This window comes from Chaetura pelagica, unplaced genomic scaffold (assembly GCF_000747805.2).
Source record: "Chaetura pelagica isolate M959 unplaced genomic scaffold, ChaPel_1.0 scaffold10, whole genome shotgun sequence".
NCBI classification, from domain to species: domain Eukaryota; kingdom Metazoa; phylum Chordata; class Aves; order Apodiformes; family Apodidae; genus Chaetura; species Chaetura pelagica.
This window is the reverse complement of record NW_009952263.1, coordinates 1,583,600-1,609,024: the sequence shown is the minus strand read 5'-3', so window position 1 is coordinate 1,609,024 and position 25,425 is coordinate 1,583,600. Positions and strand designations below refer to the sequence as shown.

Genomic DNA, 25,425 nt, shown 5'->3' with positions numbered 1-25,425 from the left:
TCCCTACACTTAGATGTTCCTGTCAGGGCCAAATAAAACTGACTTTGGGCATGTCAGAAGGAAGGAGTGAATCTGCTGTTTTAGGGCTTCTAGTTTGGATTGTTTTGGTGCATATCCTGGAAGCCACATGTGGCACAAAACATAACTGCAGATTTCCTGAGTAGAATGGAGCCTGCAGTTCTTTGACAACTACCTGATCTTAGAATCAATGTGATTGAAACTGCTGAATTTGCTGAATCTAGGTAGAGCCTTCTACCATTTTGGTTTTCTGTTTTTATTAATTTTTTCAAGCTTCTCAGGCTTTCCAGGCAACTTCTGATGCTCTGAGAGTTACACTAAGGCCTTAACTACCCAGAGAAATTAACAGTAACAGGTCAGTTCGGTAACAGTGAAGAACAAATGTAATAGGTGCATCTCCCTATATGAGTGCTGTTACAATATAATAATAAATTTATTCTGGTGTAAATATTTAAAAACAAAACTGCAAAATCTTCTGAGTCTAGTCTGTTTTCTATGTCTCCCCCCCATCCCCCAACTCTTTCTGAAGGTGAAGTGAGGAACAGTAATGGCAGCTCACTTTCCCCTCTGGCCCTCCCAGCCAATGAAGATAAAACTCTTGAGATCTGTAGTTACGCTTTAAATACTAAATAACTTGTATTGCAATGGATCAAAAGCTTTGTATTGTAAAATGCCTTCTAAAGCTGAAATGTGAGAGTACATCCAGCTAGCTGCATGATATATTTCTCAAATTTTAGCTAGGGAAACTATCTGCAATAATTGCCTTTCTAATAGAAACACTGAACAAAAAGGGGGGAGGGAATCCAGTTTCCTTTGCACTGTCACATTGTATTAGCAAATGCAGCTGTGTCTTGCTTTGCTCAGCTTCCTTCTGAAGACATCTGAGCTGCAGCGATGTAGCGAGCGATAGGAGCTTAATCTTACAAGCCATAAAAGAGACAGATGCTTGTTTTGATTCCACAAAGCAGTTGTGGCTAATATGAAAAAAGTTGTATTGTGGCTTCTTTTAAAGTTTTGGAGAATTACAGCCTTGACTTGTACTTCAAACAAAAGAAGCCTTCTGTCTTGTCATTTTCCTTTAGTGTATTGTCTAGAGAATTTGTCTTGGTACAATAACATTGATATAAACATGTTCTTGTGTGTGTATACAATTTATAACATACAATGATAGCTTGGAGGTTTTTGGCAAAAAGTCAAGACTTAAAGTTTAATTAATGTTAGATTCTTAGTGCTTACTGCTATCTATAGCTAGCTACAGACTGTATAGCTACATCTGGAAAACTGCTGTTGAAACTGTGGAGATGCTAAGAGGGCTACCTAGCACTTTGGTGTCTACTTCAGACAAATTTTTACTTTGTCAGGATGAGACTCATTCTCCCCCTGCTCCCATCTAGCCTATATTCCATCAGGAGAAAGCATGAGTGGCTGTTAGAAAGTGGAGGAGCTGCAATGCAGGGTAAAGCTCCTCCAGTCTAGTTGATTGGGGAATGAGAATTCAGAGTGTTTTGTGGACCCTGCTCCTATGTTTAGCTTATCTAACTTTTTTTCCCTGCTCTGAACCAGGATCATGTGTGTCTTGACCAATCGTAGGAGGTGTGAGGTTCCTGGCATGGGGGGTATTCAGCCTTCCAAAGTAACCTATATATGAACTTTCTATTGTTGTAGTTGGAAAGCCTTTAACCAAAGTCTCCCAGGTACAGATTAAGCTCATTGCTACTTGAGACCTTCCTTTATGAGACCTTCAGGCTGCTATTGTGTCCTTCTTTTTTCTAAACTATGCAAACTCAAAAAATCTGTCAGGTCCTCCTCACAGGTAATTTTATTTCAAAATAATTGTTTACATGCTTACCTGGGTTGTCAGATTGTTATTTCTTTTTTAAATTATTATACCTGAAATCAGCTACAACTGCATAAGCTTTACCACTTCTAAGCATAGAAAAATTCAAGCACATCCTCTGTTCATGTGGTGCTTTTTCTGGCATGTCAATTTTTAAATTTTTTTTCTGCCATGACCCTGTATTCAATATTTTTTTTAAATGAATTGATGCAATACATCTTGTGATGTGTAGCTGTTTGTGTTTGCTTTAACTAAATCTGGTCTTGTTCATTAAGACTATTTCTCCAGTTTTTCAGGTTCACTGAGTTCTAATCCTGCTCTTCAGAGCACTGCTTGCTTGATGCTTGCTTGATGTGCAGTTCTTAAGCAGATTTTCCTGTTCATTCACCAAAATTGTTAATGAAAATACTGAACGAGGGTCTTATCCAGCACAAATATTTGTAGGCCCTCAGGGGATAGTCCTTCCAGCTTGACAGTTGCTAACAATTACTGTTGGAGGGATTTTCTTTTCCAGTCAGTTGTGTGCATCCCTATTCCATAATTTGATTTAGAGTGTTGTGAGAGTGACACAGCTACTATCCATCATGTCAGACAAGTTGCATTTACTTTTTTTTGTTGCTTCTTAACCCATATTTGAGGTTATATGCATTTTTGTACTGTGATTTGATTTGTGAATGGTTTTGCAAGGAATTTAAAAAATACAGAATTTTATTTTTTTTCCTAAGAAGTATAGTTAGGAGACATTATGAGAGTAAGATTTTTATCTTGGAGAGAAGGTGCATAGAAACTCTGCATGTGGTAGGTATCACAATTCTTTTACCACTAGAGGGCTTATTTGTATAAGAGTGAAAAGTGTGATTAAGAAGGTTGCCTTGAGACAGCTTTCTGATGCTTCATATGGTCGAAGGAAAATGTCGAAAAGCACCACATATAGAAGTGTGACATTGAAGAGATGGAAATCAGACTACAAAGTTAAGAACGTTACGAACTAGCAGTTTGATATTCCTCGTTCTGCTAAACTTGGAAGTTTATTCGGAAAATGAAATGAGAGATTGTATTTCAATATACAGCTAGACATGGAGGCTGGTTAGGAGTAAAAAAAGATTGGAGAAAACAAACGAAAATATCCCATTAAGTTGTGTTTTTGAAGAGTTTTTCTGTTTATTTTAGCTATGATTAGAGCACCTCTTTGAAGGAGCCATGCATTTTTTTACATCAGTTTCATTATCTTGGTTTCTACTTGTATTTTGCTTTTCCTCACACTGAACATTTCTTCGTTTTTACAGTCCACACTAACATGCAAGATACTCCCTTGGGAATCAGCTTAGCACGGAATGTGCCTCATTCTCAATGCCAATAAGACTCCTGGTGCAAGTATCCTCTCTTTCCTGTTCATAAAGCTTGAGTTGTAGTGGCAGAACATAACATCTCTTTTGGCACTTTCCAAGAGCCTCTCTTTTGTTTTGAAACATTTTTTGGCAGTTGCTTGGCTTGTCAGCAGAGAATCTGTGGAGACAGCTTTCCTGAAAACTGCTACTGGCTTTGGAGTTTTGCATGCATATGCACCTAAAGCTATTTTTTGCAAAACCAGAGTTCTTTGTCTGATGCTATTCTTTTGTTAACAGGTCCAGCAAATCCTGTTTAATTACTCTTAATATGCACAGTTATCATTCTGAGTTTTGTGTCTGTCATTAGTAAGTATGGAATCCCTAATGTGAACAGTGGAGCGTCATATTGTCTCAATAATCTCTGGACATGTTGTTTTGGCTTTGTTGGGTTTTTTTAATAAAAAGTACATACAACTTGACAACAAACCTGTTGATTATATATGAGAGTTTGTTGCTGGTTGTAATAACACAACGAAGAGTTTAAAGGAAAGTTTGACAGAATATCCCCTTTTTAAAAAAAAATTAAAAAATTAAGGCAAAATTTTGTATTTTAAAACACACAAAAAGAGAGTAGTTGGCTAGTTTTTATTTCCATCTTCTTCACTGATAATTCTTTTCTACAAGAAACCATCTCTCTGCAAGTCTAATGTTCCACACCACTACAAAACTGTATCTCTGCATATAATTTTTTTTTCTCATTTGATGTAGTGGCTTAAGTGTCACAAGGCTGTGATGAAATAAGTGGTGACATGTATTGCCTTTCAGCGCTAACTTGGCTCTTAATAGTTGTAGATAAAGATTTGGGATTTTTTACTCTTCCTGTTTTGCATCTCTTTCCAAAAACTGTGCCTTTTCTCATGAGTGTCCCTGACAGCTGTAAGACCTGGATGCCAAGTTCTGGCTCCCAAGCCTTGACCTCTTCTTTTGACATCTTTTCTGGTCTCTTGGCTGGCTCCTTTGCTTGTTGCTGTGGCAGCTGTGGAATTGTTTCTGGAGCTGATTGATGCAAAGTCAGCTCATTTGGATTCTGCTTTATTGTTGGTGATGCCACTTCTCTTAGACTTAGCTCAATGAGAATTATACGTATGTTTTTATTTTATCCGAAGATTGAGAATTCTTTTAATTCTGAAATTGCTGTGATACAAACATTGATTTTTAATTTTAAGTAAAGAGCTTCTACTTTGCTTGGAAGTAAACCAGTCTGAAATATAAGTACATGGCACAGAGAACAGTAATCTTCCATCCCTGACGTTTTTGTTTGGCACTAATTTTCTGGATAAAAAGAATGACAGTACTTTCATTGTGTAAAATATTTCAGCAACTTTGTGAAGAGTACATGGACCAGACATGTTTAAAATGGCTTAAAAGGGATGTACTTATAATTTGGAGACCAGTATGTATCAATGTGTGTTACCTATTCATGCATTCAGTATCAGTAGCTGTGCATGAAGAGAGACTAATCTGATTTGAAATAGGTTTTATTTCAAAGGAATATATTTTCAGAGGAAAAGGGAGAGGCAAGTGTTGATATGGGGTGCAGCGTTGGGTGGTGTGGCTAAACCTTGTTTTAGACAACTGAAATTTATGAAGAGGAAACAAGAAGTACAATAACGTATTTTTATTTCAGCAAAAAGTGATGTTTTAATGCCTAAAAAAACTCTGTTGAGATGTAGTATCATTAAAATTAGACTTATGGTGAAAAAATACAAATAAATGTCCAGTGATGTTAGAGGTGAAGTACTATCCATGTCTTCAGCAAAACAATAAAGCAGGACCAAAATCAGCCCTTCAGTGAGAATTACATGGTTGCACATTGACAGAGGATGTGCATGGTTTTAAGAAAAGCTGCTGTAACTAGATAACCTCTTGGTATGTTTATCGCAATGCCTGTGGTTGTATTTCAGAGCAGAAGAGACAGTTATAAATACCAAGTAAAGGAATGTAAACTGTTTCTGAACATTTCAATAAAAAAAAGATGGTGGGATTAAAAAAACAGGTTTGACCTTAACAGTATATTATAACATAAACATTCTTCCTCAAACCACTCCAGAATAGCTGTGAAATAAACAGAGAGAGACATTCAGAAGGGCCAATATCCCATCGTGCTGGAGGAAACAAAAAGAGCCTGGGGTGTTAAACTGTGACAATTCCTTATATAAAGAATCATCAATAAAAATGATGGGTTGGGTACTTGTCACAAGCTGGATTTGGATCATTCCATATGGGTTGTGCATTTTAGGGACTCACAGCATTTCAAGATAGTCAGGGATTGGTTATATCCACCAAAAGATGTAAAATGTCAGATCCTTCTGTCTTGTTGCCATCTTGCATCACAGAGAATGAAAAGAGCAGAACAGTGCCATAGGGGCTTGCAGGAGAAAATGTGGAACTGTAGGAATGAGTAAGAACCCAAACCAGCTGCAGTCTGCAGAAGCACTAGCTCAGAAAGAAGCAGGGTCTGTTTAGTTGGGGTTTTCATTCTCACAGCAGTTTGATGCTGTATACTGAGTTAATACTCCTTGCTTCTATGAACTGGAGAGAGAGAGAGAGAGAGATCTTGTCATGCTTTCAGCCTCAGCTGTTTGGAGAGAAGATTTAAAAAAGAAGTTAAAAATATAATGTGTGTATGAGTAATTTCAAACCTTCACAGCTTTTTGTGGACAGGGAACATCTGGTGCATAACTGTACAAAGGACAGGAGAAATAAAGGACTAGATCAAAGCCCTTCTGGTTGGAATTATTAAGAGATATTTGCATATCAGTTAATAATTTGCTGTAATTCTTAAGGCATGTATTAGCTTTCTGAATCTTTCCAGAAATATACACTGTAATTTACACAAGTAAATTAATATCCTACTGTGGCCGTTTCTTAATTTTTACCATTTACATTTTAAACATTAGTAACAAAAATAAGGATGCATTTAATAATGTTAATGCCAAGATTTTACTCTAAGTGCAAACTCAATCCAGAACTGCTTTAATGTTACTGATTTGTCTCTTAATGAATATATAACTTGGCAAGACCTTTAGTCTGAATTTCTAACACATGGGTAGTTTTATTAGCCATTTGTAAATGTGTGTTCCCAAATGAAAATTCTGTCCAGACCCACCTCCAGATCCAAGGTTCCAGACATTCCCTTAATAGCCTAAATCTTCTTCCTCTGACTCCTGGAAATCTTTTAATGTGGTTTCAGGTTTTGAATCTGTGTTGGTGTATATTTAAATCTACATTTCAGTTGTCTGTGAAGACATGTAACAGAACACTGCCTTTGTTTTGCACAGGAGAGGCCTTTTAAATGCAGAAGGCTGTGAATGCCTGGCATTCTTTAAGAACTTCTCTTGTATCTGAGATATAAGGGGAATGTTACTTTGCTTAATGAATTTTCCTGTATTTGTTCTTATTCATCCCAGTGTTACTGCCTCCTGTTGCCTAACTCTATATATCCTCTTATGCCACCACGTATGTGTTTTCTGGAGTTTTTTTTGGTCAGTTGCTCCTCCAAGCCCTCAGTGAGCTTGAAGCTGCCTTGGCTGTGTGCTGATCTATTTTTATCTGATAATTGGTTTTCCTGCTTGAGGGGTTCACACATTGTAAATTGAACATTCTGATTTGTCATGTCCCTGCATGGTGCTTTTACTTCCTGGTGAATTGCCGTGTTGCTTGGTCAGACTGGTTTATTTTAGAATATTAACTGCAGATACCTTGAATCAACTGAAGTGTAAATGAAGGAAAAAAACCCACAAGTAAATATGCTTTGATTATCAAATTCACAAAGTTTGATAATTAGTTACAATATGCTCTTGTGTGTGCATAAAGAAGAGAATGTTCAATTGAAGGACATCTCTTTTTTGTACAAAAAAAAAAATCAATTGATATATAATACATATTCTTAAAATTGGTTTAAACCAAAATTAAATTTCAGTATTTGTGAGTTAGAAAACTAGAGTTGAGGGATGAGGTTGCTCTTACCAAAGCCAAGCACTAGTCTATGTATTGGTGGAAGGAAAATGAGGAATTTAAATTCCTCATTTATCTTAACTTACATAATGGAGTACGTATAAATACTTTACTTGGAATTTGGTCAGTTTACTACAGCTAATGTTCTCCTCTTCTCTTAGAACAGAATCCCTGCCTAAGGTGATCAATGTTATTGACCTGTAGCTCAGGTTCACTTCCCCTGACAATAAGTTTATAGGCAGATTTCTTTTTCTGGATCTAGCTGCATGTTTCCACTCATGTTTTCCACCCTTCTGTCAGAGTCAACTTCCCTGCTAATATGTTATGAGAGTGCTCCTATATCCATATCAGTCAAAAAGAATAATAGTAAATAATATATATTTGCTTATCCAACATGAAACTGATCAGAGGCCCATGACCTTCAGGCTCTATAAAGGTCATCTTGGAATAACCACTTTAAAAATATCCCAATACTCTTAGGAAATCACTATAAGAAGAAGTTAGAGAAAGCTAGAATGCTGAAATATGTGGAAAATTTGTAGTTATAATCAAAAAAGGCACTATGCAGTGCATCATCCAGGTAATTTTCATGACGTTAATGACTGTAGGAGTTGCTGAACAGAAGCAGTGTAATGAGTTTAGGTGGCTGATGTATTTTTAAAATTAATCCTGGGAGTTGTGTTGTTGCAGGGAAATAATTTATTACAATATCCTTTGATATGTAACATTGTTTTGTAACTTTGTGTCAAATCTTCACATGTGAAACTTTGAAAATATATTTGAGATGCAGTTTGATCATGGATGTTGAATTGAAACTTCCATACATTCACCACGAAATCAGTTATTTCAAATATTCAGTCAAATTAATACTGAATCACTTAAGCATTCTGTCATTCCACTTTCAGTATCACAATGAGTTCATACAGTTTTGTGTATTAATGTTTTTTTCAAGCTATTTTCCCCTAACTGATAAGCTTTTATTTCCCATTTAACATTATGAGCATGATGTTAAAACTCTGGTTAACTCTGTTGCATGACAATGATATTATTCCAAAGTGGCATACTAATGTTAGTTTGTTTAAACTGCAAAAAAGCATCTGCAAGACAGATGTATGTATTTTCTAGATGATGGTTAATTAGTCAAGGTTAATAAAAAGGAGAGGTAGTATGTTTACAGCCTGTTAGCAAAGGGAAAGTATAGCAAGTAGGATTGAAGAGCCACTTTATGGGACAGAGCTAATTATGAAAATGGAGTTTATAATGGGAAAGATAATTTTATAGTCCTTATGTGAGTTACCTACATAAAATATAAATTGACAGTATTTTTTTTACTGTATCTTTAATCTTCTATTTTCTGAATGTATGGACACAGTAGATTGTTATTTTTTTAAATTTTACTATTTTACTTATTTTTTTAAAGTGATTAATACATGTACATAACTGCTTTTAAAATTGTTTTGCTGAGTGGTGATTGCCTGCACAAACACAGGACATCTTTTCATAGGGTTAAAAGAAAAACAAAAAGTTAATGCGTTCTCAATAGCAGCATATTGGATTTGGTGTATTAAATAGGGATAATTCAAAAGAAGTTTTTAAACAAGGTTTTGAAGATCTCACTTGTAATTTCACATTGACAACTTCTAGTATGTGTTACCATATGAAAAATTAAGTTAGATTTTGTTGGAGTGGGACTCCACATACTTTATTAAATATATTTTCATAGATGTAATTTTGTTGTAGCAGTTGTTGTTTAACTGTTTCTCTTGCATGAGGAACTCTGACTTTTGCCTGGAATACTTTTGATTTTTTCTGAATAACCGTATATACTTACAACTGTGATTCCTATTAGGTAGCTAGAATACATATAAAGTCAGTGACTTGGTTTTATGTTATTCAGTTTGTTACATCCAGGAATGCAATACCATTGTCTTCACTTGCAGTTGTACCTTGCACAGGGTTGTTCACGATCTTTGCTCAGTAGGGGGTTATTTTTTTCTTTCAGCTAGTTACCTCATAGCTCTTTCTCTAAAATAGCTTTGAAATGCAGGATGTGAAAAGAACTACATAGTTAAGTGAAAGGACCTTGTAGTGTTAAGTTTGTTACAATATTTCTTTTTAAGTATCTGCTAATAAAACAAAATGTTACATATATCTGTAGTTACAAAAAAAAAAACCTGGGCAACAGGTGAGGTGCCTGAGGACTGGAGGATAGCAAATGTCACACCAGTCTACAAGAAGGGCAAGAAGGAGGACCCGGGTAACTATAGACCGGTCAGCCTCACCTCCATCCCTGGAAAGGTGATGGAACAACTTGTTCTTGTGACTATCTCCAGGCACATCAAGGACATGGGGGTCATCAAGAGCAGTCAGCATGGTTTTATCAAGGGTAAATCATGTTTGACTAACCTCATAGCCTTCTATGAGGAAATTACTAGGTGGATAGATGATGGTAGAGCGGTAGATGTGGTTTATCTTGATTTCAGTAAAGCATTTGACACCGTCTCCCACAGCATCCTTGTGGATAAGTTGATCAGGTATGGGTTTGGTGACCAGGAAGTGAGGTGGATTAGGAACTGGTTGAAAGGAAGGAGTCAGAGAGTTGTAGTCAATGGGGTAGAATCTGGTTGGAGGTGTGTTACTAGTGGAGTCCCACAAGGGTCGGTGCTGGGACCGGTGTTGTTCAACATCTTCATCAACGACCTGGATGAGGGTATAGAATGTACCCTCAGCAAGTTTGCTGATGACACTAAGCTGGGAGGAGTGGCTGACACACCAGAAGGCTGTGCTGCCATTCAGAGAGACTTAGATAGGTTGGAGAGTTGGGCGGGGAGAAACATGATGAAATTCAACAAGGGGAAGTGCAGAGTTTTACATTTGGGGAAGAACAACACCATGTCCCAGTACAGGTTGGGGGCTGAACTGCTGGAGAGTAGTGTAGGTGAAAGAGACCTGGGGGTCCTGGTAGACAGGAGGATGACCATGAGCCAGCAATGTGCCCTTGTGGCCAAGAAGGCCAATGGCATCCTGGGGTGCATTAGAAAGGGTGTGGTTAGTAGGTCAAGAGAGGTTCTCCTCCCCCTCTATTCTGCATTGGTGAGGCCACATCTGGAGTATTGTGTCCAGTTCTGGGCCCCTCAGTTCAAAAAGGACAGGGAACTGCTCGAGAGAGTCCAGCGCAGAGCTACGAAGATGATTAGGGGAGTGGAACATCTCCCTTATGAGGAAAGGCTGAGGGAGCTGGGTCTCTTTAGCTTGGAGAAAAGGAGACTGAGGGGTGACCTCATCAATGTTTACAAATATGTAAGGGGTGAGTGTCAGGGGGATGGAGTTAGGCTTTTCTCAGTGATGACCAGTGATAGGACAAGGGGTAATGGGTGTAAATTGGAGCATAGGAGGTTCAAGGTGAATATCCGAAAAAAATTTTTTACTGTAAGAGTGACAGAGCACTGGAACAGACTGCCCAGGGAGGTTGTGGAGTCTCCCTCACTGGAGACATTCAAAACCCACCTGGATGAGTTCCTGTGTGATGTACTCTAGGTGACCCTGCTCTGGCAGGGGGGTTGGACTAGATGATCTCTCGAGGTCCCTTCCAGCCCCTAAGATTCTATTCTATGATTCTATGATTCTATTCTATTCTATGAGTGACAAAGACTGACTGGATAAATCCTGTTACCTCAAAATTTAGACAGCTTTTTCATTTTTCTTTTTTGATGATCTGTTGTTTTTGTTTTTTTCTGTTTCCTTCCAAGCTTTAGCCCGAGAAAGTTAAAATGGTACCAGTGTATTATTTTGTGCAGTATACTGCATGAACTAAAATTCTAAGAGGCATCCAAAGCTACATAATCTGCTCTTGTATCAGGTTTAAAATACCTGCAAGGTATTATGGTGAAATAATTCTACTTGTATAATCTACATATTATCCCATATTGGTGTCTCTTCTTGATTAGACAAGTTCTAAATATTTATAATATGCATTTCATTGTTCTGCAAATTTCCCTTTTTCACTGCTGATTTACCAAGGTACTCAGAACTCAAAACAGTTTCTGCTTGTTTACTCTTAGAGCTTTTAATTGTGTCCATGTTAGCATTTTAACAGTATTCAGGAGCTAGATGGCTTTTAGAAGTTCCTTAGTATTGTTTGAGAGGTGGAAATTTTAGTCCAGATTGGCACTAAGTTGGAAAATGTGTTTGAATTCTGATAGAGGATAATTTTTGTAGGGTTTTATGGAACACACTAAATGAAATAAAAGCGACACTTAACTACCACCTAGAACTGTTGCAGTCTAGCAGAACTGTGGAACTCGTTTTCAGAGAGATTTTGATTATAGAGTTTTTTAAAAACAAGGGGAAATTCTTAGGCTTTTTTTTCTTTTGTGCCTCCTCAGACGTAATTGGTAATTTACATTCTCGCATGCAGATGTTTCCCTAGTGACAGGATGTTTGGGCTTTGGGAAATAAACTCAATGAAAGTTGACTTAAAATAGTTTTAACAGGTATCTGTTTATGATCAGCAGTAATGTAGGTGTGATGCCAGAATAAGCAAAACAATTATTTTGCTCAGTGGAGAAGAGTAAGTCTGTAATGAATTAAAATGAGAATCTTTTGAGCACTTAAACAGTTTTTTTCTCTCAGTGTTGAAAGCTTTTTAATAGTGCACAGAGACAACCTGTTTCATTGTTACATAAACACAGTTTTGTAATACAGTAAAACTAGGTTGCTGATCCTTTGAACCAATAACACATTTTAAGTGAGGGAAAATGTTTTAATCCTGTGTCAAGGTAGGTTGTGATCCTGCGTACGTTGCTGGGTTACCTGAGCAGTTGGAAAAATTGCCTAAGCACAAATTAATGGTCTGACAAAGGCCAGCATTCTGTTTCATCTTCCATTTGCAGGCATGTTTTCTCTTGTTGATTACTACTATGTGGGAAGGTGTGTGATGATGGGTTTAGATTTTTGTACAGGTGAATTAATGTATTCCTTCTTGTTATCTGATGTATACTTGTTTTGTGGTAAATGATAAAGTTCTTATGAATTTATAACTGCTGTTATAATGCAACTAAGATGCTATTTTAAATCCCAACTGTGGGAAGCAAACTTTGGGAAAGTATTACATAAGCAGATGGGATGTCATTTGCTCTCCTTTTCCTCTGCTTGACACTGAACTGGCTCTGCAAGTCTCTTGTGTATACTCAGGAGTATTTTGAGCCAAGTATTTCAATATTTATATCACACACAAGCAAACAAAACCAAACAAAACAGGCAAAACACGAGCCAGGAACCCCAGTGGGGTTAATTTAGCTGCTCTCTTCCTCTACAGCTCAGTTTTAATGTATTTATTAAATTTATTAAAGATGTCTTATCTTAACATCCAGAAGATATTTTGGGAATCATTGTTGTGCAAGTCCATCTCTTTTTATAGGAAGCTAATGATGAAACAGAAATGCTAGCTTTGATCCGTGCTGTCAAAGTTGTTTTGCAATAGTTGCTTAAATGTAATATCTGTTTTTTTAAGATGCAGTTAGGATGGGGTCCCATGGTTGGTCCTGCACTTAATCCATTGTATAGAGTAAATTTTAGGGTTAAAAAAAAGCCTTTTGATGAAAACAGCTTATTGGATCGGTTTCCCTCTAGCTGTGCTGCACAGTGATCAGGCAGCAAGGAGTAATCAATGTGTTTTCAGTTACATTTTTCAAAATGTTTTATGAACAAAAAGACTGACCCAAAGATACAAATAAAACCTCTGGTATGAAGAGTCCTGAAGCAGCAGATTACTTAGAGGTGCACTGTGGGAAGCCATCATAGTCCACTTTTCTTCTGCACTTTCTTCCAGGGACAGGATGTCAGATGGTTCTTTGTACTGTTCTCAAGTAACACAAAAGCATTTACTTCATGACATTCTAAAAACGGCTTTCACATTCTTAAATTTTAAAACCACTGTCAGTGGGGTATGGCAAAAGAAGAAAGAAAAGGAAGAAAGTTTGAGGAGGCTTGGAAGGTGGGGACAAAGATACAGCTTCTGCACCACATACTTTCTGGCTAATCTGCAGTATGAAACTGTCAGTACTAACTTCATTGTATTGTTTTAAGCAGGGCAGGTGTTTTTTTTCATGGAGACCTGTGTAGGTAGAACAGAAAAGTTGTACCTGTTTCAGTGAGCAAAGAGTCAAAAGAACAAAAAACTTGGTGTGAAGGAGAAGAACTCAGGGAAATGGCTTCTGTGGTTCTGCAGGAGCTTGTGTCTTTCTCCAGGCAGTGCTGTTGAGCAGAAACTGAGCACCATGAGTTTGAGAAAGCCTAAGCACTGATGCAGAGTGCATGATGGTAAGGGAGAAAGGTAGAGCACAGAGCGAGATGCATCTGAAGGCAAAGGAGAATGTGTCTTCTTCTGGGAAGGGCTGGTGGCGCTTGGAGATTGTAGGATGCGAGTAGGATGGGATACAGAAGTGTTGGGTAGGAAACCTTTCTGAAAAGGTGCGGAGTTCCTTTGCATTTTTGCACCTTTAACACTGAATTCCTTGAAATGCATGAAGTTCCTCCTGAGATCTCAGAAAGCAGGCTTTCAGACCATTTTCTTGGTCTCTGGAATCTTCTTGATTTTTGAACTTGATTCAGCTCTGCTGCTGCTTTTTTGTCAGGTAGTAAGAAACTGTTGGTAATCCACCCTGAGTAATTCAATAATAGCTTGTAATAAAAACTGCATAAAGTGCTTAGAGGAATTGCACCAAAGAAGTATTCTTTATCGTATCAGTATGTGATCAGGTATATGTATTAGCTTCTTTTTTTGGGTACATTTATGTTTGTAAGGGAATGGATGCTGAAAGATTAGAAAGGACATGCAAATAATGATTTGAATAGTTACAGAATGCTGTTTGAAAGACCTCTGGTGGCCTTTCCCGATTGTCTGTCTGCAGGAATATTCAGTAATAGAAATACCAATTCATGGTGACGTGTGGTGACATAATTCTTTTCCATATCTTTTTTGTTGTTTGTTTGTTTTTTTTTTTCAAAATAACAACAAAACAAAGAAAAAGGAAAACAAACAAACAAAAAACCAAGAGCTGTTTGGTGTAAATATTGTCAAGCATTAAATTGTGCTAGATACTGTCAGACTTCTACCTTAAAGTATGTTATTTGGGGTTTTTTTTTCTGTAATTTGACAGTGATCTTAGAAGGGTAAACTTTAAAAAATGCTATGTAGTTATTAAGAAAACCTGCCTTTAACAGGATGGGCAAATGCTTACTGTGGCACTGTTTAGTAGCTTACGTCTGAAAGGACATGAAAGGAGATGATAAATAATTACAGTGGAGTTATTTCGCTTCAGCTATTACTCTGTAATAAATTATGTTCCTGTGTTTTTGTCTTGTTGCTAATAACAACATAAACATATGAGTTAATGAGGCATCTTTATGTATATTGGCAATCTTGGTTTGGTTTTGAAAGGAAAAATCCACATGTAATAGTGTTGGTAAGAATAAATTGCCTTTTACTGCTCCATCATTCGTCCTGTAATTGTTTCTGCAGTCTCTGTAGCATGTAGTGAAGTGTGAGGCAACTGATCTCTTCACTCCTGTGACCAATGACAGGGAAATGGTAGGAAACTGAACCAGGAGAGGTTTAGGTTAGATATCAGGAAAAGGTTTTTCACCCAATGAGCAGTCAAGCACTGGAACAAGCTTTCCAGGGAAGTGGGAAGGCTGCCTGAGTTCAAGAGGTGTTGGGATGATGCTCTCAGGCACATGGTGAGATTCTTGGGGTGCCCTACACAGGGACAGGAGTTGCACTCGATGGTCCTGGCGGGTCCCTTCCAATTCAGTTTATTCCACAATTCTGTGATTCTATGATTCTTTGATTCCACGAGAACACGTGGCTTTCTTGGCCATGCAGTGAAGAGAGAGGGCTGGTCTGTATCAAGTGGTATTGTTTGGGGTTTGAAGAGACTGCTACAATTGTTACTTAGTTGGAAACACAGTGTCCTTCTGCAAGGTCTGGATACTGTTAAAATTTATACAGAGATAAACACACTGAAATTAATTCCAAAACGAAATCTTTAACATCTTTTTTAGCTACCTAAATTACACTTTATTTTAGGATCGGTACAAATGTTAAATAGAATTTTTTTGTCCATTTGTATCTGGACTGAAATTTTCTAAATTTAGAGTTTCTGCCCTAAAATTAATTTCATGCTTGTCTATTCTTATCAACATTCTGCAATAATAAATCTTAATTTTGCTTCATGGTTTTTGTTGAACTTCTGTGTTCTTTTCTTCCTTCATGGTGGTGTTGAACTTCAAACTCCTCTCTACTTTCCTTCCTCCCTCTTCTCCCCAAGTGACAGCTGCCTTTGTTTTTTGTGGCTATTTCTGTATGCAGTGCTGAGATATCTTAGCCTTCAGACCTTATCTTATCTGACACACAAGCTTGCTTTCCTTAAGTCCATAGAGGAAAGTTTTATACACTACTTTCTTAGTATTAGATTATTCTGGTTAACACTTTCTCTACATATAGGGTGTTAGAGAGGATGTGGAAGTTACCAGGGCTCTGCAACAGCAGTACTGGCTACTGCTGTATCTTGCTTAAAATTCCTGTGATCTTGTCACAGACCTGGCTGAGTGTCTAGTAAAAATAATGGAGAATGAGTTTTTTGGAGCTTATGCTGTCCATGGTGAATAACAAAAAGAAACAAGGCCTTTCAGAGGGGCATTACTTACTGCTTTAGAGTGCATGTGCTACTTTTTTGGGGAAAACATGCTACTATTTTTCAGACATTCCACATTATATATTTACAAGTTTGGCATAATTTAGAGTACCAATATGTACTTCTTAAAATCTCTCCTCTGTATACATGTGATTTTTCAAGGAGTGTTTTTTTTTGGTCAGAACTGCACTGCCTTTTTTCTTTTGAAGCTAAAATTAAGATCTGAATGGTGTATTTATGGCACCTGCTGCTCAAGTTAACAGGCACAGGACATCAGGCGGAAACTCTTGTGTGATACTTGAAGGAAAGGGAACAAAAGTAATTCTTTGGAGTCTGTATTTTGTGAACAATGCAAGGGACAGTCTCTAAAAATGGCTCACCCTCCAAGCTACCATTGAAATAGTTAAATGGTAATATTCAGAAATGAGGAACTGTTAATTTGTTGTTACATTGTTTCTTTCTTTTTAAAATAGAAAAATAACATTTTAATTTCCTCGTCTGCTTGGTGTTCTGTGTTCTGACATGTAGTATTTGGGTTTCTGTTTTGAAAAAGGGACTAGCCGGGCAGTAAGCTGAATGCCATTTGATTATTTTACTTTGTAGGAGTGTTTATATGCTTCTTACATAATGCAGCCTGCCCTGTCAGCCTGCACATTTTCTACCTTTAAGATGTATTTGGGCCATTGCATCTAGTATGAAACTGCTGAATTGGCTGTTGTGTGTTTTTCAGTATAATTTATTTTATCAAAGCAGCTATAAGACTTGAGTTTCAGTAATTACAAATACAATTTAAACTTCACTGTGTGTGTTGGAATGATGCTTTGTTGGACTTCATGTAACTTTTGTCTTGGCAGATGACAATTATTTTTCACTTTAACTTTCTATGCATTAATTCAAGAAAAATTAAGAAAACAATTTCTTGCAGGTTGTGTATCTTTAGCATGAGGTCAATCGATTTAACATTCTTATCTAAATATGCTACAGTGCTTAATAAAATATACAGTAATACGACAGAAGAGCTAACTTATGCCTTATTAAGAGCTGCATGTTTTTTTTACAGCTAAGTATGATTGCTTTGTCCTGTTTAAGAAGATTATCTTCTCTCTGTTTTTAAAACTGTATCATCTCTCATGGCTAAAGATAGAAGGATGACAATTTAAACTTTTGATGAGATAGTGTAAAGGCTGTTTGGGAGCTTAATAGAAATTTAGTTGATTTTAATTAAAAGTCAGTAGAATCAAGTGCATATACCCGCTTTAACATTACTCTTTACCCTACTGATAATTTATGGATCAATCTTATTTCAGTAGGAAAAAATGGCTAGTGGAGCTGACAGGAACTTCATATATTTTTTTTAAATGTATTGTGCTTGTTTTCAAAAGCAGACCAGCATTTAACCTGTCAATCTTTGCAAAGTTCTGAGCACCTCTACCACACGCACACAAAAATACCATTACTGTGATTTAAAATATGAATGTTTATCCTTAACCCTTGATAAAGGAGCTATTAAATAGTTTTTCCCATTCTGAATTTATCACACACAGGGGGTCAAAACAAGTTCACTCGGAATGAAGATGCTTGGATGGCCTCATTCATGTGTGGTGTTGGAAGGCTCTGCTTATGGCTTATGCCTGAGGGGTGATAGTAACTGTATCACCCAGTAAGAATTGCATATATTCAGCGTTTCTGCATAGTGCTGCTTTTAGTGAGTTCATACATATTTCTGACTCAAACATCTGCATTATAGTTAAGCAGGATGTTTAAAAATAGGTAATATATTTTCCTTCTCCAAACTTCTTATATATAAATCAAGGTATTTACTGGAATAATCTGTGTCATGCATCCATTTTTCGTTGCTATTTTTTTTTATTATTACCTATGAATTTAAGGAAGTTATCCATAAGATAGTTGTCATGGTTTGGCTCAGAATTGACTATTAAACCAGCAACAATAATGCTCTTGATCCCCTCCCCTTCCCATCCAGGTAGGTAAAGAGAGAGAGAGACTTTCTGGATTGAAAACTAAGCTAGACAGCTTTAATTAAATACTAATGATAAAAGAAAATATGTACAATTATATACAAATGTGTTCAGGAATGTTGCCTCCCCCCAGCCCCAACAACTCCCACAGCATCTCCTGAGCTGTGAGCAGTCCCGAAATGTCCCAGAGCTGCTGGAGAGAGCGGCAGAGCAGACAGGAGCTGAGGGGAGAGTTGTGAGGGTCAGGAATGCACAAGCCTGGGGATCAACCATGATGGATAGATGGAGTCCTCCACAGATGCTGGTCATGGACAGGAGAAAAGGGAAGAAGAAGCTGGAAGGAAGTTGACTTCCATGATACCTGACCTTACACTGAGCTTATGTAGATATATGGAATGGAATACTTTGGTTAATTTTGCTGTCCATCTAGTCCACTCCTCCCTATGGGAGGGTTGCAGATATGACTCTTCTGCTCTTTTACTGTCCTAAGCACAGCAAAAGACTTTATGTCTCAGCAGTAACATAAACATTCCAGTGTTATCAGTCCACTAGCTGGAGAAATTGCTGCTAGTTAAAGAGAAGTCACTGAAGAAAAAAAAAATAAGTAAAAAAGAAAACTGACGTCATCCTGGCTCAGACCACGATAATAGTTCAGCTAAGGCTTTGTGCTAAGTTTTAAAGACGGAATTGGGATTGTGGACAAATGTATGGATTGCCCTATATGAAAATAGGGTCCTTCAACAGAAAAAAATGAGATGTGTGTATATTCATTTCGGTACAACTCTGCAGTGCTATATGACTTTTAAAATATAGCTGAGTGGCTAAATTAAATGCCTCTGCTTCTATTTTCCTGGACTGTGATAGCTACTAAAATGTAATAGCAGATGATGTTTGTAGAAGATACTAAATAAAAGGTGCAGCAGAAAGTCTCAAATTTTACTTGAAATTAATGTTGGTAGAGGCAACAGTGCCTTTTTTTTTTCTTTTTTTGAACACTGGTAATGCTTATGCCAAATCTTAGGAACCCCACATATATTGTGGAACTTAGGAACACCATATATATATATATATAGTGGCATTGGTGGTTATGATTTAGGGGAGAACTTTGTAGATTAGGGGTGATGGTTGGACTTGATGATCCCAAGGGTCTTTTCCAGCCTGAATGAATGGTTCTATATAAGTACATATCTTAGAAGAGAAGATAACTTGTTACCAGAAAATATAGATCCAGACCAAGACTCTTTATCTTGCCTACAGAAACCAAAGATGCACTAAAGTTTAGACAGCAGTTAAACTGATAAAGAAAAAACAATTAATAAAAAGATCTTGTTTATCAAAGTAAGTGTGGTTCCACATCTGAATCTGCAGATTGATGATTTCTTGGAAGGAAATGGGACAGGAAATACCAGAGTGTCTTATGTTCTGTGACATCAGTGCGTCTTCACAATGCACTGCTAATCCAGATAGTCCTATGTAAACTCTTTGGGCTATTTAATGAGATTTATGCTTGTGCTAGATTGATTTCTTGCACTGCTGGTAGTTACGTCTAATGAAATGGTAATAAACCAATGTGAAATTTTTGAAGGATAGAATTAATGAACATACAAAACTGAACAGATACCTTACAACTTGTTTTAGCTATGAAAGAAAATGAGACTGACTTCTAATCCAGATGGAAAAGTAATAATGGTAGTCTGCTTAAGTAGTGCATAATGATTACATGGGCTAGCCTCTGGAAATTTACAATAAACGCATCTCCAGAGCATTGAACAGTTGCAGATGTTAAAACATTTAATGCCTGTCTCCTTTTACACTGTACTTTCTGTGACCAATTTATTCCATAAAAATGGTCTGAGGGAAGCATAGACAAGAAATAGCACAAAATGGCATGAACCTGAAAGGGTTCCAGAGTGCCCAGGCTGAGAGACTTACCCCTATGGCTTAATTTTCTTACTTAGGAATTATCTTTACTTACCTCATAGGAATAATGTGACACTTCACATTATCAAATATTTTGGAGATGTTTGAATGATCCTCCTTCCACCAAGCTAAGAAAATGGAAGAGAAAGGCAAAAGCTGTTCTTGTCTTAATTATTTGCTCCCACAAATGTGTTACTGGTTTCCTTACTGTTCTCAGAGTAAACATGGCAAGCCCTTTATGCTTGTGTAATGCCACATTTAATATAGAACAGAATGGATGATTCAAACTTATCCCCCATTTTTGGAAGGAAAGATAGCTCAGTTACCCATAAGCATTTTAAAGAAAGTACTTGATGACTTTATGTAAATTCCAAGTCTTTCACAAAAAGTTTCACCTACAGAAATAGCTGTTCATGCAAGCAGCATTTGCAAATGATAATTTTCATTCACAGATGCTTTATTTCCTATCCTTGATTGCTGTCAAGATCTTCCATTCATCTATGACAACAGAGTCACATTTCTCAAGTTAAAAATAAAATACCTTCACCAATTATAGCTGCATGCAATGCTATCTGAATTCTGATAGGGAAATTCACTTTTCTTTTTTCCTCTCTGCATATTGAGACACGCTTCTCTATGTCTCATGAGTTGCTCTCATTCCAGCGTAGGGAGATGTTAGCATCCTTTTCTACTAACTGGTTACATTTCCATTATTTTGGTTCTCAGGTCTTCTAAGCAGCTAGCTTGACCTGCTTGCCAGTTAGTCCCAGAATGGAAGATTATCACTTCTCTTAATTTAGAAACTGACAAAAGAAAGGAAGCCTTATAAATCTCATGTAATTTAAAGCATCCTAGGTACTTATCCACTTTTAAGGTGCTTATTCATTCACATTTTCCTCCTCCTTGAAAACATCCTTTACTACATATTTTACTAGCAGAAGTTCAGAAGAATATTGGGAAATGTCACATTCCTTTGTTAAAATGACTTTAGGTACACCTAAATATTTATTACACAGCAGCATATTAAATGCATTAAGCTATGTGACACATTCATTACATGCTTATGTCAGCCCCCTTAAACCTCACATATGCAATCCTTAATTATTTTTTTGGGGGAGGGAGGAATAGGGACAGGGGTCATATGTTAATGTCATATGAACAAATCAGATTTGTGTTTAAACCATTTTCTAAGCCCCCTCAAGGCAATTTCATCTTATGAGAGCAATATGATATCTGCTGGAGATGGACATCTTGATAGGTTTGATAAATTTGTCTTTGTTTGTTTCTTTTTCTTGGTATTCAGCCCCTCTGTAAAAGGTGGCTGGTGACCTCATTGCAGTCCATGGCTTCCTCACGAGGGGAAGAGATGGGGCAGGTACTGACCTTTTCACTCCTGTGACCAATGACAGGACTCGGGAAAATGGCAGGAAGCTGAATCAGGAAAGGTTTAGGTTGGATGTCAGGAAAAGGTTTTTCACTCAGAGGGTGGCTGAGCACTGGAACAAGCTCCCCAGGGAAGTGGTCACAGCACCAAGCCTACCTGAGTTCAAGAGGTGTTGGAATGATGCTCTCAGGCACATGATGTGATTCTTGGGGTGCCCTACACAGGGACAGGAGTTGGACTCGATGATCCTTATGGGTCCCTTCCAACTCAGCATATTCTATGATTCTGTGTTTTATCTTCTCTTTGAGTGCTCTCTGCAGATTTGATGTCCTTTCTCTGAAGTTCTCCTTTTCAAATGCATTGAGAAACTTGGTTCCTTTTAGGGGGTGATAAACAGAAACAAAACTGGGCAATCAAACAACCCCACCACTTCCATGACTCAAGAGCTGCCTACTTCAAAATAAATCTCTGAAATGTTGCTGTTGGGTGCTGTAACTTACTTGAGATTTGACTGAAAATATACTTCATCTGAAGAACTGGCGCTTTACAAACTGGTGCAGCACAGGGTCAGCTGTTTTTCTTCTCTAAGCAGCAATAAAAAGTCTGCATCATCAGACTTTATTTGTGATAACAGGATTGCTAGGTCCTATATCTTATTAAAAATTGATTATAAAACGTAAGTGAAATCCTAAACTGGTTTTGGAGTTATTTGTTAGGAGAACATCTGAATTCTTGGCTTGTTTGTTCTTACTGCTACTAACCCAGTGGTTCCCTTCAGTTGCTGTAATTTTCAGTCTGTTCTTGCTGCTTCCCATATCAGAGAAAAGTCAGTTCATCGTAGTGTTAATTAGATGATTTATGTGTCCTTTTAAGTGTAAGCAGTCTGGTTTCAGGCATGTGGAAGTTATTATTATTTTTATTATTATTAACTGTTGCTTTTTGTGTATTATTTGAAGTGAAGAAAATAGGCTTTATACTTTTGGCTAATTCATTAGTTAGTAGTGATGTGCTGATCTGCCAAGACACTTTCAGCTCATGAAGTGAAGTTCCTTTACTACTAAAGTAAAAGTATGAACATTTTTTCACTGTTACGGAAAAACTTGACTGAGAAAAGACATTATGCAGCTTTTCAGTTTTAGTTTTCTGTTGCTGCTGTTTGTAGCATGTATGTAGTGAATGAGTATGCAGTATTTGGTACGTTGACATAAGGGAATTAGAGTAGATTTCAAGTAAGTTGGAAGCAAAATTAGGTTACTGGAAAGGAAATTGAATAATCAGTGTTTTGTTTTTTGTTTAGCCCTTTGGGACTCAATTTCATGTGTAACACAACCTCTTAAATCTGGATTTCAGCTAAACAGAAATTCAGGGTGTATGTGATACACAGGTGAACAGTTTACTGGATGTTTTTCAAAATGTCAGTTCCAGTTCTGCTAAAGAAGATGTTACTTTTTAAGTTCTTTTTGGTTTAAAATTGGTTCTTTGTCTTATGTTGCTGGCTTCTGTAGAACATTCAAGTATTGTTTATAAAGCAGTCTAAAACTCAACAGCTTAAACTGTTTATCGTATTATAAACAAGTTTGCTGTAAGACTAGTGGACATCTTGTGTGATAAAAGGTTTCCTTTATGCACTACAAAATTTCTGAATGACATTTGCACGTGTGGAAGTCCTATGCATAAGAATACAGGCATAGCTTGAAAATGGGTGTTTTGCGTGGAACACTTTATGCACATAAAAAACTATTGTTTAGGCAGCTCTAATTTATTTGTCTTGAATATTTCTAAAGATGCCAGGTTTTAAAGCCAGAAAACCACTCAGGCTGTCTTACACTGGCATGATTTTCATCATATATTTTCAGTTCTTGTGTTTAAAAGATTTGAACTTACAATAAATTTCAAAAAAGGTGCTGAAAATTATGCATTCTTGTACACAGATTTCTTGATGCTTTGTTTCAAGCATAAATCATCCTTACCATGTAAGAAAGGAAAAATCACCTATTTTGCATTTAATTGCCTTCAATTTGTTGTCATTCATTCTTCTTTACCTCCTTAGGTTTAGGATCCTTCCCTTTCATGTGTCATTTGCATACTTTAATCAAATTACCCCATGGTTTTCTTCTTGGTAAATAAAGGCTTCTTTACTCTGCCACTGTGATTCCTTGATCATTCATATGTTGCTGGTTTTCTGTGAGCTTTTTACATTTTTTCAGCATTGTTCTTGAAGTGGGGAATATGAGATTTCTTAGCTTTTCCAGTACTAGACGCATCAGCACCTGAGGCCAAATAATTTTGCTTCTTATCTTCTCCTTAGTTTATAATATTGAAATTGTGATTATTCAGTACTCAAATCTCTTTTCTTGTACTGCTTATGAGAACAGTAATTCCCATTCTGTACCTGATATTTGTGAACATTTGTAGAGATAGCATTTCATGTAGTTGCTCTCAAAAGTTTATCTCTTTGTTGTATGCAATGAAGAGATGTAGTATCTTTGCATCAGCACCTTGATTTCTTCAGAATTTTTCACTGCTCAGGTGCCATGTTTTTTTCCCAGAAATTATTCCACTTTTCTTCCAAATCATCAACAGCTGAATATTCTGATTATTGCTGACTGGTTATGAGCTGGGTCATGTTCTGCTGCCAAAGAGGTACAACCATACTAGGATGGTATCTGTGAGCTCTATTTTCTCTCTTTCTTAAGCCTGATTAATTTATATCATGCTGGTGTGTGTATTTAATCAAAATATGTAAAATCAAATCACATTTTTTTCACAAACTCTATGTATACTACATCAAAAGTGTTGCTTTTTATCAACCAAGTTTTATAATGTCTTGAAAAAACATTATCCACTTAATGTGATATGTTTAATGCTAATGCAAGTTGATTTACACTAATTGTTAGTGGTGAGAAAAGCTTATGACTCAGGCATAAAACAGGTGGTGTTGGTGTAAACTTTCTTTGTCATGCTCTGTCTGTACATCAGATGCTTCTTATTTGTATACTTATTCTTTCTGATCTTTTGTAGTTAGCATAATATGTCATAAACACAAACGTATTACTCAGGAATGAAGACATTCAGGAAACTTAGTTGTGACTGTAAATATGTGAAAAACAAAATGGCTCTGTTGCAGAAACAAGGCCTGGTCTAGTAATAGAGACCACTGTAATAGAGACAATCATCTCATACTTCCTTTGGAATTAATGAATTGCATACACGGGGGCCCTGAGGTTGGGTATGGAACGCAGTGGAATTCTTCATTATCTGTAGGTACTACTACTACTGTGTCACCATTTGACTAAGGTCTGACAACAATGCTCTTGATCCCCTCCCACCCAGGTAGGGAAGGAGAGAGAAAAAGAGAGACTTGGCTGGATTGAAAACTAAACTACACAGCTTTAATTAAACACTAATGATATAAGAAAATATATACAATTGTATACAAATATGTTCAGATATGTGCAAAAGCCTCTCGCCTTCCCCCACCCCTAGCAACTCCCAGAGCACTCTCCTGAGCTGGGAACAGTCCCAAACAATCCTGGAGCTGCTGCTGGAGAAAGCACAGAGTGATGAGGGTCGGGAGAGCTTGAGCCTGGGGTTTGATGGTGATGGATGGACTGAGTCCTCCCCGGACGCCGGCCATGGATGGAAGAGAAGGGAAGAAGAAGCAGGAAGGAAGTTGTCTTCTGTGATCTCTGACCTTCCTCTGAGCTCATATGTAGATATATGGAATGGAATATCTCTGGCCAACTTTGCTGTCTGTCTAACTCAGCCTCCTACAGGGGGGTCATAGATCTCCCCGTAGTGTCTGAGCTGGCAGAGTAAAGATGCGACTTTGAAGACCCAGCAGTTAGAAAAACATTCCACTGTCTTATCAGTTCTTAGCTACAACACACTGTTGCTAGTTAAAAGAAAACTTACTGAAGGGAAAAAAAAATCAGTAAAAGGAAAATTGGCTTCATCCTGGCTCAAACCAGGACATACTGTCATGGCCCCACCTTACCTTTTTAATGTAGCTGTGCTATCCGGTGACTGTAGGAGTCTCTTAAAAATAATGATGTAGTTATTGAATGCGGAGTACTGTTGACAAGTAGTCCTTGATTTCAGTTCAAATAGTTCAGCCTCTCTCTCTCTATATATATATATATGCATAATATGGCATTTTTGTTTTTGTAATTTTGTACTTTATATTAACTTGGGAAGATACTAAAACCAAGACTACATTTGTATTGAAATGGATTATTAGAAAGTC

The 25,425-nt window shown here is 37.1% G+C and overlaps 1 protein-coding gene across 1 annotated transcript in view; it reads left to right on the top strand.

Annotated features, from left to right (window-relative positions):
- ANO10 (anoctamin 10) overlaps positions 1-25,425 on the top strand; it is an 80,312-nt gene that overhangs the window by 30,847 nt on the left and 24,040 nt on the right. The window lies entirely within an intron of this gene.